Source organism: Aquarana catesbeiana, linkage group LG05 (genome assembly GCF_042186555.1).
Source record: "Aquarana catesbeiana isolate 2022-GZ linkage group LG05, ASM4218655v1, whole genome shotgun sequence".
Taxonomy (NCBI): domain Eukaryota; kingdom Metazoa; phylum Chordata; class Amphibia; order Anura; family Ranidae; genus Aquarana; species Aquarana catesbeiana.
Genome location: NC_133328.1, coordinates 234633191 through 234648981, shown reverse-complemented (window position 1 = coordinate 234648981; position 15791 = coordinate 234633191). Strand labels below are relative to the sequence as shown.

General features: G+C 46.6%; 1 long non-coding RNA gene across 1 annotated transcript in view; it reads left to right on the top strand.

Moving 5' to 3' along the window:
• The window catches only part of LOC141144690 (uncharacterized), a 103765-nt gene that overhangs the window by 45529 nt on the left and 42445 nt on the right, over positions 1-15791 (top strand). The window contains exon 2 of the long non-coding RNA XR_012244441.1: positions 10728-10803. This is a non-coding gene — a long non-coding RNA (uncharacterized lncRNA). The remainder of the gene's footprint in view (positions 1-10727; positions 10804-15791) is intronic.

Genomic DNA, 15791 nt, shown 5'->3' with positions numbered 1-15791 from the left:
GTGTGAAATTTTTGGTATTTATTTACTCAGCATAGCATCATCTTTTATAATTTATCAAACAACTGCTCATTCTTTTATACAAAAACAGTATTAAAATAGCAAAAGCTTGTAACTAGTTGTGAAAAGATCTCGCCACTGGCCTATGCCTGTCCTCATCGGCTTTATCATCAGATTGTTTATTAATTTTAACTGTAACTTCTTTTGATGAAGGAAGTATGTGACAGACCTAGCCGGGAGAGAGACTTTTGGAGGGGACTGTATGCTAGCCTCTTGCCGATCGATCGTGGGCCCTTGCATTTGGGGTAACGGTGCTCTTTGTGAGCTGTATGCCTGGGGACCCTTGAGGTGGTATTACTGTGGATTCGGGTCCTGGTCCCCCAGGACACACAGACTCTGGGGACCCTGGATTTGCCATATTGGAATAGTGGCGGATTCATAATGCTGGGACAGATACTGTTAGGAGATGCTGATGTAAATTCCAGCACCTGTCTGTCTGTTGTCTGATAAAATGTGTATTGTAAATAAGTCTATAGTATGGAATCTAAGAGTCATTAGATTCCCATTGTTGTTTGTGTTAATTAACTCTGCTATTGTGTGAAGAAGAGTCTATGTTGATTGTGATAATGTTGATTGGATTTTCTGAACTACAAGACGGCCAGTCTGGCCTAACGGTCATGTCTGAGTCATCTAGGCTGTCTAAAGGGATTAGTTAATTAGCTCATGTTAATTAGGTTAATTAAGTTACAGCTGTATTGTTAGAGTAATATGAGCAGGAGGTCTGCACCTCCACTTTGAGTGTATAAAATCCTGTATTTTGCAATAAAGGATATTCCTGGTTGAACTTACATACAGCCTGCCTGGTGTTTGTTCTAAGCTTTCACAATTGGACTAGAACGGCACAGAGCTGTAGTTCTAATCCCGGAGCATTGGATGACCGAGCAATCAGATGTTGCGATCTGCAGTCTGATTCAATAGCTGCAGAGGAGTGTCGGGAGAGTGGAACCGAGCGAGCAAAGGGGCTCGTTACAAAGTAATAACAGAATATCAATGAATTCACATGTCCTTATTTTTTCCTTTTATCTGTGCCAAAAGATGATAACCAAGTGGGAGATCTCACACGGTAATACTTCTTTTAAGCACGTCTCAAGGACTGCGTAGTTGTGAACTGAATATTAGTAGGAATCAAATTATTAACCAAACATATTGAACCAGTATTAGTATTGATATTTATCAAATTATCTAATAAATTGACATTACCAGCTGAATAGGACCATACTTCAGCATAATTTGGATTAATAGTAGTTGTAGTAATGTTATTAGATAGTTTTAATTATAGAATCCGTAATATTACTTAGCAGGCAAAGTAACTCTGAGCTCTCCTTCTATTTGCCTGTAGCTGGGCGGTGTCAGTTGCTTGGCAACTTCTTCACAGGACGGCGCCGACTCCTGTCTCTAGCGTGGCTCCGCCTCTTGCCTCTGACATGGCTCCAGCTGCTCTACCCGCCCACCTTCTCTGACCTATTACCGTGGGCAGACTTTGCTCACAACAGTGCCTTGAATTCTGCTTCCTGATTGTCACCATGTATGGCAAATTATGGTTTCCAACCTTCCATGTTGCTTGACTCAGTTATTCCGCAGAATATTCCTGCGTTAGAGCAGCATCTCTGTGGTCTTTGTTCCACCTGGGCACAAGTCCAGGAGGCTTTGCGACATGCTAAAAATAGGTACAGACTCCATGCTGACCGCAGACACCTGCCTGTGCCTTCCTACCAGGTTGGGGACAGGGTCTGGCTGTCATCTTGCCACCTTTGATTTCGTGTTCCCTCACTGAAGTTCGCACCTCGGTTTATTGGGCCTTTCCTTATTCTTTGCAGGATTAACCCAGTGGCTTATGAATTTCATGTCTCCTTATTAAAACCTTTGGTCTGCAACCGCTTTACCACTTTGGTGCTTCGTCCTCACCCTGTACAGGTTGAGAACCATGTGGAGTATAAAGTACAGTCCATTGTTGACTCCTGAAGGTTCCATCGGCGCATACAGTACCTGGTGCTTTGGAAAGGGTACGGTCCGGAGGAACGCTCTTGGGTCTCATCCTCAGACGTACATGCCCCTGTCCTCCTTCGTGATTTCCATAGACGTTTTCCCCTCAAGCCTGGTGGTCCTCTGAGGGGGAGGGGTCATTGAGGAAGGGGTACTGTCAGGGATGAGCTCAGCCCTTCCTTCTCTGAGCTGGCCACTCAGCTGTCGACTAATTTCCAACTCCTATCTCTCCACAGTTACTCAGCTGTTGATGATATCCTGCTCGTCAGTCCTGCCTACTTAAGTCGTAAAGTCCAGAGGAGCTCTGCCTTCGCCTTGGTCAATATCCTGATTTCATGGTTTCTGACACCCAGTCTGCTGCTTCCTCTCTATCCTCCAGTAGCCTACCATGAGCATGAGCTGGGAGACCTTGGGGGCTGCGACCTGGAGCCAGTTGCAGCGAAGTCCATCCCCACCACTAGGGGCTCTGGTGAACACTTGCTGGCTCTTAGACTCCACTCCCTTGGGAATCTCATGCTCTATCTCTGTAGGATCCGTGTTGGTGCTCCAGAGGACCTGCTTCCCTGAACCACTCAGATCTCCATCCACGGCAGTCACCTGTAAGGTCCACTACCTTAGCAGTGCACTCCTGACCCCAACGGCGGGCATCTGTCACCTAGGCTAAGGTGACCTGGCAGTTTGATCAGCCATGGACCCAGCTGATGTGCCGCTACCAGCAGGAGACTCGAGACCCAGGAATCTTACCAGACTCAGGTGATGCGATTTCTCCAGGATTTGAATTATGCTTCGTACAGCTTCAGGCCTCCTAAGGAACCCCGATTCAGCAACCTCAATCACAATCGGTGGCTGTACCTATTCTGGTTGCAGTCACACATTCACTGCAACTGCCAGCTCCATTCCGTTTCTCTGGGGACTCCAAGGCCTGCAGGGGGTTCCTCAGCCAGTGCACCATTCAGTTAACTCCAGCCTCAAAACTTCTCGTCTGATCGGGCAAAAGTAGCCTATATTATTTCCCTCCTCTCCGGTGAGGCTTTAGCCTGGGCTGCCCCCCTGTGGGAGAAGAATGATTCAGCGGTTTATAACCTGTCTGACTTCTTGAAGCTCTTTCGGAATTGTCATGATCACTTAGGGCCCTTGTTCCTCATTCCAGCACCCGGGCGTTGGCTTTTGCTTTTCCCCGTCTGTGTTCACCTGCAAGATGATTGATCTGATCAGTCACCTGTTATAAGCAAACCGAACATTCTATCCCTCACTTGTGATAGAGACACAGTTACCTGCATTGTTCTTGATCAAGCCCTCCCATTTGTCTGCCTTGCTTTGCTGTTGGATCTCCCTGTGTATGACCCGGATCGGATATCGGACTAATCCTTGAACTCAGCCTTTACCTGAACTGTCTTAGAACCATGCTATATGTCTGCTAAACTGCAAGTAGTCCGTTTAGTCTCCCCACAGATGACCCAGTCAGGGGATCAGGTAAAACCTTTTTCAAAGCCTTAGGTTTACTGTATGATGATCCTGGCCGTGCCCATTCAGCTGAATCTAACCTTAGGTCATTACGTCAGGATAAACACACCGCTGAACAATACTGTTCTGATTTCCACTGGGCACCTGACTCAGGGTGGAATGACCCAGCTCTAAGAAGCCAGCTCAGGTTAGGCTTATCAGACTCCATCAAAGACTCCTTAGTACACTACCCTGAACCAAAGTCTTTGAATGAAGCCATGCAAGTAGCCATCCGTATTGACAGGCGTTTACGGGAAAGGCGTACAGAGAGGTTTGTTTCTTTGCCCCCCAGTACGCTGCCCACCTCCTTTTTTTTTTTCCTGAGCCCTCTCAGCCGCTCCAGGAGGATGAGCCCATGCAATTTGGCGCTACCCATTTATCCTCTGGGGAAAAGGCTAGAAGGAGATCTAAGGATCTCTGCTTATATTGTGGCAACCACGGCCACTTTGTCACTAGCTGTCCTAATAAGCTGAGAAATGCCAAGAGGCTAGTACTGGTGGGATCTGCTTCTATAGACAATACTGTGTCTGTTTCCCTCAGAGATGGCTTATATTTCTGCACAACTTAGTTTTGCCAAGTTCTCTCATCACCTCTCCGCTTTCATTGATTCTGGTGCTGCTACCAATTTCATTGATGAGGACCTAGCCACAGTCTACAGATTCCGGTGACAAAGGTGCACAGACCCTTCTCAGTATTAGCCGTTGATAATGCTCCCTTGTCCATGGGCCTGGTGACCTTGTGCGCTGTACCTATTGCCCTGACCATTGGGGAATTTCATAAGGAGACAATTAGCTTCTACTTGATCTCATCTCCTGCTTATCCCCTTATCTTGGGGTATCCCTGGCTTAAACTTCCCAACCCACACACAGACTGGGCTGCAGAGGATATTGGGTCCTGGTCCCAGACCTGCATTTAGAGTTGCATTAAAACCACTGACCAGTTGCCTATGTATAACTCTTGTGTGGCCAGTACCAGTCATGTGCCTTTATTACAGTCCTATTCAGATCCTGATCATGACAATATTTCCAAATGTGACCCCAGTTTGCATAACCATGTGCCTTTACATGACTCTGTTATAGCAAAAGACGCTGACAAGTTTATTGAATTCTCTACAGGTTACCTCTCCAGCCAATTGTCACAGCCTGAATCCTCTCCTCCTAGAAGCCAAACGTATCCATTGTCTCACAGCCTTGAGCCCTGTTTGGAAACCCCCTCTAAGTTCTCAGAAGTCTAGCCCCCTGGATTACCCCTACCTTTGCCTGTCGCTAAACTCCCTTAGACGCACAGCCAGGCTAACTTGTCCACAAGTTCCACAGTCGCCATGCCTAGCAATGCAATTCAGACAGTTGCTATGCCAGGCGATACGATTCAAACAGTTGCTGTGCCTGGTGATGGGGCCCAGACAGCCACTGCATCAGTTATGCCAGTTTAGCCTATGCCCGTTGAACTTCCTACTTCTTCTTATTCAGGACTTTTTGTAACCTGGCTTCACCCTACTTTTCTAACCGGTCTAAGATATTCCATCCACCCTTTGGATAAACTGCCTCATTCGACCAGGTGGAACTTTCAATCTTTTTTTCAGGACTCTCTGTATACTGCTCCTGTTTCAGCTGTCCGGCTTGACCCCTGTGGCACGTCTCTTGCTAACCAACCTGACCTCGTGGATCCACGGACTTCTGCCCAGTCTGATGGTCCTGTGCTGGATGTCCAACTGGTCTTTGCGGGTCCGGGGGCCCCTCCTCAGTGAGGGGTTAAGGTCATGATCACTTAGGGCCCCTGTTCCTCATTCCAGCACCCGGATGTTGGCTATTGCTTTACCCTTGTCTGTGTTCCCCTGCAAGATGATTGATCTGATCAGTCACCTGATATAACAAACTGGACACTCTATCCCTCGCTTGTGATAGAGACACAGTTACCTGCATTGTTCTTGATCAAGCCTCCCATTTGTCTGCCTTGCTTTGCAGTTGGATCCCCCTGTGTATGACCCGGATCGGATATCGGACTAATCCCTGAACTCAGCCTGCCTTTACCTGGACTGTCTTAGGATCATGCTTTATGTCTGCTAAACTGCAAATAGTCTGTTTGCTCTGTTCGCATCTGACCAGGTGTGGTGGCCAGGCACAATAGCATTGTGTATAAGTCCTGGGGGCAACCAACTATCGGTAGGCCTTCTTGCCTTAAGGGAAAGGGGGCTGCTATAGGTGAAGCACACAGTAGCCAGCTATAGTGTCTGATCACCTGTACTTAGGTAGATGTGACATTTGTGACAGGAATATCTTCGAGGAACTGGGTCGGGTATATTCAATGGCAGTGCCCTTTTACACCTTCACCAAGAGTCTTCTTCCGTGGGACAGTATGCCCTTCAGTTTCGTATACTAACAGCTGAGTTGAGCTGGAATAATGAGGCCTTAGTTGCAACCTTTTTACATGGCCTCTATGACTGAGTGAAGGATAAATTAGCGGGAAGAACCATCCCCGCCGGTCTGGACGATGTCATCTCCTTGTGTAACCACATGGATATTCGCTTCCAGGAGAGGTCCCTAGAAAAGTCAGCAGCACTCCCTGGTCCTTAGCCAGCCTGAGCTCCTCTCCCTCCATCCCATGGAGCATCTTCTGCCAGCTGAGGAACCTATGCAGTTGGGCCAGACCAACCTTCCCCCTGAGGAATGTGCTAGGTGCTGGGCCTGTGTCTCTATTGTAGGCGAAAATATCATTTTCGTGGCTCCTGCTCGCTTCATCTGGGAAACGCTTGAGTCTAATACATCCAGAAGGTGGAGTATTGGACCCAGAAATATCACCTTCTCGTCTCCTTCTTTCTGTGTTCCTTCATGTAGGTGCTTCCCCTCAATTGGTCTTGGCATATCTGGATTCCAGGGCTACTGGCAATTTTATGGGCTCCATGAAGTCTACTCTTTTGCCCCTCACCACACCAATGATGGTCTCGGCTATTGATGGCACTGTTCTTCCAGGGCACCCTATCCACTTCCAGACTCTCCCTGTTAAGATGTCGGTAGGGATAATCCACCAGGAGTGGATATCCTTCCTTATCCTACATAAGGCCTCAACCCCCATCGTATTGGGCATCCCTTGGCTACAGCTCCATTCTCCACACGTAGACTGGACTTTTGAGCAGATCCTGGCTTGGGGTTCCTCCTGTTTCTCATCCTGCCTATTCAAGGTTGTCCAAAAGGAGAGACTTCCGGTTGCAACCACATCTGTATCTTCTGCTCTTCCCGCTGCATATAGAGATTTCCGAGATGTGTTCTGCAAATAATCAGCTGAGGTGCTTCCTCCTCGCAGGCTCGTTGACTGTGCTATTGACCTTGTTCCTGGAGCAACTCTGCCCAGGGGCCGTACCTACACTCTGTCCATCCCAGAGACCCAGGCCATGTCAGAGTATGTCGCTGAGAATCTTGAGAGAGGGTTCATCTGAAAATTGTCATCGCCTGTAGGAGCAGGGTTCTTTTTTGTTGCCAAAAACGATGGTACCTTAAGACCCTGCATTGACTATCGAGACTTAAATGTGGTGACAATTAAAAATCGATACCTCTTACCCTTAATATCTGAGCTATTCGACAGGTTAAAAGGTCACTCATGCAGCCCCAGACCATGACATGCTAACCCCCATGCTTAACTGTAGGCAAGACACACTTGTCTTTGTACTCCTTACCTGGTTGCCGCCACATACGCTTGTCACCATCCAAACCAAATAAGTTTATCTTGGTCTCTTCAGACCACAGGACATGGTTCCAAAAATTCCATGTCCTTAGTTTGCTTGTCTTCAGCAAACTGTTTGCAGGCTTTCTTGTGCATCATCTTTAGAAGATGTTTCCTTCTGGGACCCATACAGACCAATTTGATGCAATGTGCAGCGTATGGTTTGAGCACTGACAGGCTGAACCTCCACTCCTTCAATCTCTGCAGAAATGCTGGCAGTACTCATACATCTATTTCCCAAAGACAACCTCTGGATATGACGCTGAGCATGTGCACTCAACTTCTTTGGTCGACCATGGAGAGGCCTGTTCTGAGTGGAACCTGTTCTGTTAAACCGCTGTATGGTCTTGGCCACTGTGCTGCAGCTCAGTTTCAGGGTTTTGGCAATCTTCCTATAGTCTAGGCCATCTTTATATAGAGCAACAATTCTTTTTTTTAAATCCTCAGAGAGTTATTTGCCATGAGGTGCCACGTTGAACTTCTAGTAACCAGTATGAGAGAGTGAGAGTGATAACACCAAATTTAACATACCTGCTCCCCATTCACACCTAAGACCTTGTACCACGAATGAGTCACATGACACCGGGGAGGGAAAATGGCTAATTGGGCACAATTTGGACATTTTCACTTGTACTCACTTTTGTTGCCAGCGGTTTAGACATTAATGGCTGTGTGTTGAGTTATTTTGAGGGGACAGCAAATGTACACTGTTGTCACATGAAAAGATATAATAAAATATTTACAAAATTGTGAGGGGTGTGCTCACTTTTGTGAGATACTGTATATATATATATATATATATACCTACTCTGCATTCAGTGTAGCCTATATATACAGTGCATTTGGTGTATAGTTTCTAATACACTTCAGGCGGTGTACACAGTATATAATACAGTGTACTGTGGTGTTGCAAAACAAAAAATATATCATGTCCGGAAGGCCACCATGGAGAGGCAGATGCTCACAGGCCACTAAATGAGGGAAAGCAGCCTCTGTGCCTACAGTCAACAGTGGTGGTCGTGGACATGGTGCATCCTCTGCAGGTGGCTGTGGGGCACGCGTGTCCTTTTTTTCTGCTGCTGGCCCTGTTATTGAGCCACAAAATGCAGAAGAGTTGGAGTGGATAACAAAGCCGTCCTCTTCCTCTGTCACCCAGGCTCAGAGTAGTTTGCCAAAGTGGCCTATTCCACCGGCTCCTTGTCCACAGTCACTCCTTCCGTAGCCCCACCATAATGCATGGAGGAGTCCCCAGAATTATTCGACCACAGTGTCGGTTATATGCTGCTGGAGGATATGCAGCGATTTGAAGGCTCTGAAGTTGGTGTACAGGTTGAGGAAGGGAGTAACGTGAGCCTAGAGAGAGGGGGTGCCACAGAAGGACAAGAAACTGGCAGTCATGTCCCCCCAGCTGCAGCATACTGCCAAGTTTGCTCCAGTGACGAGGAGGGAGGGGTTGATGAGGTCACTGACTGTACTTGGGTGCCTGAGAGAAGATAGCAGGAGGAGGCACAACTCCAATGAGGTCGTATGTCCTCTAGGGGGCAGCTTAAGGGCAGCCACCTCATTGCATCACACCGCAGAGCTCCGCTAGTACAGGGCGCTGCTGAATCCCCGCTGACTTTTAAAAGTTCCTTGGTGTGGGCCTTTTTCGACAGGTGTGCAGCAGATGGCACCATTGCTGTTTGCAACCTATGTCTGAAGCAAATCAAGCATGGCCAGAACAGCAGCCGTTTGGGCACCACATGCTTGACCAGACATATGACTGCCTGCCATTCAGTCTGTTGGCAACAGCATTTGAAAGACCCACATCATAGAAAAAGGCGTACTTCTCCTTGCTCCTCATCTGGGATCTCCAACCCTACTACACCTCCAGTCCCTTAAAAACCTGCACTGAGAGGAATGAAGGTATAGCAATAGGTGTTCCAATTACTTGCAGCCAATCTGCTAGCAGTACACCACCAATTGATTTTAGCAGGCAAATTTCCCTACCCCAGTTGCTGAACCGTAAAAATAAATTCAATCTCAGCCATCCACATGCTCAGCGTCTAAATGTTACTTTGGCCAAATTGCTAGCATTGCAACTGTTGCCTTTTCAGCTGGTAGACTATGCCCCCTTTTGTGAATTTTTGGAAAGTGCTGTACCTCAATGGCAGGTTCTAAAATGCCATTTCTTTTAACTGAAGGCCATCCCGGCTCTCTACGGCATGTGGAAGGCAAAGTTTTGGCCTCGTTGGACAGGGCGGTCAGCAGTAAGGTTCATAATATTGCTGACTCATGGTCCAACAGGCATGGGCAGGGATGTTACATTTCCTTCACGGTGCACTGAGTAATTCTGCTGGCAGCTGGGAAGGATGCAGGACAGGGTTCAGTGTTGTTGGATCTTGTTCCTCCACCATGCCTCCAAAATGCTAGTGGTAATTCTGCCACAGCTCTCTCCTCCACCCTCCCCTCTTCTTCTTCTTCTATGGTCTCTTCTGCAGATTTGTCCTCTGAACCAGCAATGCTCTGTAAGCATTCAAGGGGCTACACAAGCAGTCAGGCTAAAAGATGCCATGCGGTGCTTGAGTTGGTTTGCCTAGGGGACAGGAGACACACTGGGGCAGAGATTCCGTCAGCTCTGCAGGGGCAGGCTCAGAAGTGGTTGACACCACGCCAGCTTCAGCCAGGAATGGTTGTATGGGACAATGGCACCAACCTTCTCTCTGCCCTCCGACAGGGACACTTGACCCATGTTCCATGTTTGGCACATGTCCTGAATTTAGTGTTGCAGTGGTTCTTGACCAGGTACCCAGGCTTACAAGATTTCCTGAGGCAGGCCAGAAAAGTCTGTGGTCATATGTGGTCTATGGACTTGGTTTTGGGTTTCCTGCCTCAGGTCCAGGCCGGGCATGTGATGGGGACCCCCTCTCCCACTCCCTTCATGCTCACATGAGCCAGTTTAGTTCTTGGGCTGATCTGTAAGTATTAGTATATCCAAATACTCCCTAAGGGAACTTTTTTATATTTATATATAAATGATTTTTCTTTACTTACAGTGAATGAATTTTTGCATCCGTACTCCTGATAAGTGAACGTGATTCAGAGTTTTTCCATTCACGTGATGCCAAGAAAGTTTGGCTTTTATACAGCATGTACTCAGTTATGAATATGTATAATTATGTATCATCATTTTATACAGTGTATGTGTTCATGGTATACGTTTATTAAAATGTCAGCCTTTATATATGGTCATGTATGTTTTGAAAACATTATCATGCATGTCTAGACTACAGAATTGCTTTTGATACAATAAAGGTTTTATCATATACTCCATACACTCATTTTTGCAGCAATAAGCCTTTCTTTGTCTATGGTTTATTGCTGCCACTACAAATCCAGTCTGTCTCCTAAAATGTATATATATATATATATCTCTGGGGGGCATGATCTCTTAGCTATATATATAACTAAATATTTCTTGATTCCAGTATGAATATATCATGTCTGCAAAGTGTAAAGAAGACTAATGAAATGGAACCATGTGGATCTTTTAGCAACAATGAGGTAATAGTTTCTTTTTATTTTTCTTCTTTCTTTTCTTTTTATTCACTTTTCACAAGTTTGTCTTATCTTTGCAGAATTCTGTAAGCAATCATTCACTATTTAAATATCTTAATGACAATTATTATGTTCTCCCTAATTGCCAGATAATAGTTTAACCTTCCTGAATGGACCAGGGCTAATGTTCCATTAGATTATGACTTTTATTTGCATTCAGCTAACCTTTTCATGAATATGGTGCTGGGTGTATAATTGATTGCAGATATAATTAATCCTGCTGAATTTAATCTTTGATTTTCTACCTTCTGTGATACTTTAATTTTACTCAAAAGCAACCATCTTATTTCCCACTGCTCTATCCATAAGGTCAGTGCTTTTAATCTTGCAAAACACTCCAACATTTCAACAAGGACCATCATTATAGCTGGTAGATGAAGCATAATTTCACTTTTTTTTTTTCTACATGCAGTAGTAAGTACCATGTCCCAAAAGCTATCACATGCTGTAGATACAGTATACATACAGTGGACAGGTAATGAAACAGAAATTGACGAATACAGTATAGGTATGGCTTATGGAAATTTTAACACAGTTCAAAAGGCAGTAATGCCATTACAACATTACATTGTGATAGTACACATGCCTACCAATGTCTTATTACAATATATTGTAGTTTGGGGATATGCTTAAAATGGTGCTGAATAATTTTGAATTCACATTAGTTTGACTGACCAAGAAAGTATGTTAAGGGAAATAACTACAATGTAGGGAAAATAAACCTTATAGGAAAAGTTTCCTATTTTTCAGGCATGGGTAGAAATAAGTCTCATATGCTTTTACAGCTTCAAAAAATGCAGATAACTACACCTTTCACCATTGATAGTATTTTTTCCTAGGTTTTTTGTTTTATGTACAGCACACATAAGTATTACTTTACAAAAGAAATACAGAAAAAAATGTAAACAAGAAAATGGACATAGAATATGTATAATTTTTAAAGAAACTTTATAGAGAAGCTAAATAAAGAACTCTTAAATAATTGGTCAAATACTTACTTACCTTATGATAAGGTTTGTAATTGAATCTATCAGGAGACATGCACTATCAATTTACAGTAGTTCATAAACATCACAATACTAGGGATGAGCTTCGTGTTCGAGTCGAACCCATGTTCGACTCGAACATCGGCTGTTCGCCCGTTCGCCGAATTGCAAACGATATGGGCCGTTCGCGCTAAATTCGTGTGGCGCGTCACGGCCCATAATTCACTGCGGCATCGCAGTGCATTGCTGGCTGATGATTGGCCAAGCATGCACTATGACCCGCATGCTTGGCCAATCACAGCGCCGTCAGTAGAGAGAGCTGTAATTGGCCAAAGCCAGGGTGGCTTTGGCCAATTATGGCTCAGGGGATTTAGTACACACCCCACACTATATAAGGCCGCCTGCACGGCGGCCCTGTGTAGTGTGTGTTCCGGTGTGCTGAGAGATAGAGAGAGAGAGAGACAGTGTCATTTGATTTGAGTTAGATAGATTAGGCAGAACAGTCAGTCAGTTAGCTGCACTTACAGTGTATTGTGTATATATATGCATCCCAGGTGTTGCATATATATATATACACTGTATTCAGTTTAGCTAGATCCGTTCCTGTTATCTTCTATCTAGACTATTTACATTTAATGCAGTGCGTCCTGCTCACAGTGTTCAGCTAGATCCGTTCCTGCTATTTACATTTAGTGCAGTGCGTCCTGCTCACAGTGTTCAGCTAGATCCGTTCCTGTTATCTTCTAGACTATTTACATTTAGTGCAGTGCGTCCTGCTCACAGTGTTCAGCTAGATCCGTTCCTGCAATTTACATTTAGTGCAGTGCGTCCTGCTCACAGTGTTCAGCTAGATCCATTCCTGCTATTTACATTTAGTGCAGTGCGTCCTGCTCACAGTGTTCAGCTAGATCCGTTCCTGCTATTTACATTTAGTGCAGTGCGTCCTGCTCACAGTGTTCAGCTAGATCCGTTCCTGTTATTTACATTTAGTGCAGTGCGTCCTGCTCACAGTGTTCAGCTAGATCCGTTCCTGCTATTTACATTTAGTGCAGTGCGTCCTGCTCACAGTGTTCAGCTAGATCCGTTCCTGCTATTTACATTTAGTGCAGTGCGTCCTGCTCACAGTGTTCAGCTAGATCCGTTCCTGCTATTTACATTTACTGCAGTGCGTCCTGCTCACAGTGTTCAGCTAGATCCGTTCCTGTTATCTTCTAGACTATTTACATTTAGTGCAGTGCGTCCTGCTCACAGTGTTCAGCTAGATCCGTTCCTGTTATTTACATTTAGTGCAGTGCGTCCTGCTCACAGTGTTCAGCTAGATCCGTTCCTGCTATTTACATTTAGTGCAGTGCGTCCTGCTCACAGTGTTCAGCTAGAGCCGTTCCTGCTATTTACATTTAGTGCAGTGCGTCCTGCTCACAGTGTTCAGCTAGATCCGTTCCTGTTATCTTCTAGACTATTTACATTTAGTGCAGTGCGTCCTGCTCACAGTGTTCAGCTAGATCCGTTCCTGCTATTTACATTTAGTGCAGTGCGTCCTGCTCACAGTGTTCAGCTAGATCCGTTCCTGTTATCTTCTAGACTATTTACATTTAGTGCAGTGCGTCCTGCTCACAGTGTTCAGCTAGATCCGTTCCTGTTATCTTCTAGACTATTTACATTTAGTGCAGTGCGTCCTGCTAACAGTGTTCAGCTAGATCCGTTCCTGTTATCTTCTAGACTATTTACATTTAGTGCAGTGCATCCTGCTCACAGTGTTCAGCTAGATCCGTTCCTGTTATCTTCTAGACTATTTACATTTAGTGCAGTGCGTCCTGCTCACAGTGTTCAGCTAGATCCGTTCCTGTTATCTTCCTACTGACAGGCAGGCTTGTCTGGTTACAGTATATAAAGCTACCTGAAGAAAATTACAGGTGTTCTATTTGATCCTATTAGTACCACGGTCAGGCAGCTAGACTATTTACATTTAGTACAATGCGTCCTGCTCACAGTGTTCAGCTAGATCCGTTCCTGTTATCTTCCTACTGACAGGCAGGCTTGTCTGGTTACAGTATATAAAGCTACCTGAAGAAAATTACAGGTGTTCTATCCCAGCTTAGTGCAGCTACAGGCCATTAGTATGTCTGGAAGGCCAAGAAGGAGAGGCAGACAGTCACAAGCCAATAAGAGAGGGCAAGCAGGCTCTGTGTCTAGTGCTGGTCGTGGAGACGGTGCATCCTCATCAGCACGTGGCCATGGGACACGCTTGGCCTTTTTTTCGGCAGCTGGCCGTGTTGAGCCGCAACATGCGGAAGACTTGGTCGAGTGGATGACCAAGCCGTCCTCATCCTCCTCATCCTCTCTCACCCATGCCCAGGGTGCTTTGTCTGGCAAAGCAGCGGCCTCTTCCCTCAGCTCAATGTCATCAGTGACTCCTTCCCTAGCTCCACCATGTCCTCATGAGGATTCCCTCGAACTGTTTGACCACAGTGTTGGGTACATGCTCCAGGAGGATGCCCAGCGTTTGGAAGGCTCTGATGACGATACTGAGCTCGATGAAGGCAGTAACATGAGCACGGACAGAGGGGGTGCCCAAGAAGGACAGCAATCTGGCAGTCATGCTCCCCCTGCTGCAGCATACTGCCAGGTTTGCTCCAGTGATGAGGAGGGAGGGGATGATGAGGTCACTGACTCAACGTGGGTGCCTGATAGGAGAGAGGAGGAGGAGGAGGAGGAGGAGGAGGAGGAGGAGGAGGCGGCGGCACATCACCAACGAGGCAGGATGCCCTCCAGGGGCCACCCTAAGGGCAGCACATTGACTGCATCACACCCCAAAGCTCCACATGTGCAGGGCGCTGCAGTCTCTGCGCGTTATTCAAAAAGTTCTTTGGTGTGGGCCTTTTTTGAGACGAGTGCATCAGATCGCACCGCTGCTATTTGCAACATATGTCTCAAGCGTATCTCGCGTGGCCAAAACATCTCCCGCTTGGGTACCACATGCTTGACCAGACATATGTTGACCTGCCATGCAGTTCGTTGGCAAGCGTATCTAAAAGACCCACACCAAAGAACAAAGAGGATCTCTCCTTGCTCCTCATCAGCTGAGATTTCCAACCCCACTAGACCTTCAGTCCTCTCTGAGACCTGCAGTGAGAGGAATGAAGGTGTAGAATTAGGTGTGTCACAGCCAAGTACTTGTGGGCAATCTGCTTTTGGTACACCGACGTCAGATTGTACCAGGCAAATTTCCCTGCCCCAGCTGCTGCACCGCCGAAAGAAGTTTGCTCCCAGCCATCCACATGCCCAGCGGTTGAATGCTAGCTTGGCAAAATTGCTAGCACTTCAACTGCTGCCTTTTCAGTTGGTAGACTCTGCCCCCTTCCGTGAGTTTGTGGAATGTGTGGTTCCTCAGTGGCAGGTACCCAAACGCCACTTTTTCTCACGGAAGGCGATTCCGGCTCTCTACCGGCATGTGGAAGGCAATGTCCATGCCTCGCTGGACAGGGCGGTCAGCGGTAAGGTGCATATTACCGCTGACTCATGGTCCAGCAGGCATGGACAGGGACGTTACCTAAGTTTCACGGCGCATTGGGTGACTCTGCTGGCAGCTGGGAAGGATGCAGGACAAGGTGCAGTAGTGTTGGAGGTTGTTCCGCCACCACGCCTCCAAAATGCTGATTGTGACACACCTCTCTCCTCCACCCCCTCCTCTTCTTCTTCCTCCATGGCCTCTTCCTCGGAACCAGCGGTGCTCCGTAGGCATTCAAGGGGCTACGCAAGTACGCAGGCCAAAAGATGCCATGCGGTGCTTGAGCTGGTGTGCTTGGGGGACAGGAGCCACACTGGGGCAGAGGTTCTGTCAGCTCTGCAGGGGCAGGTTCAGAGGTGGTTGACGCCACGCCAACTTAAGGCAGGAATGGTGGTTTGCGACAATGGCACCAACCTCCTCTCTGCCCTCCGACAGGGACA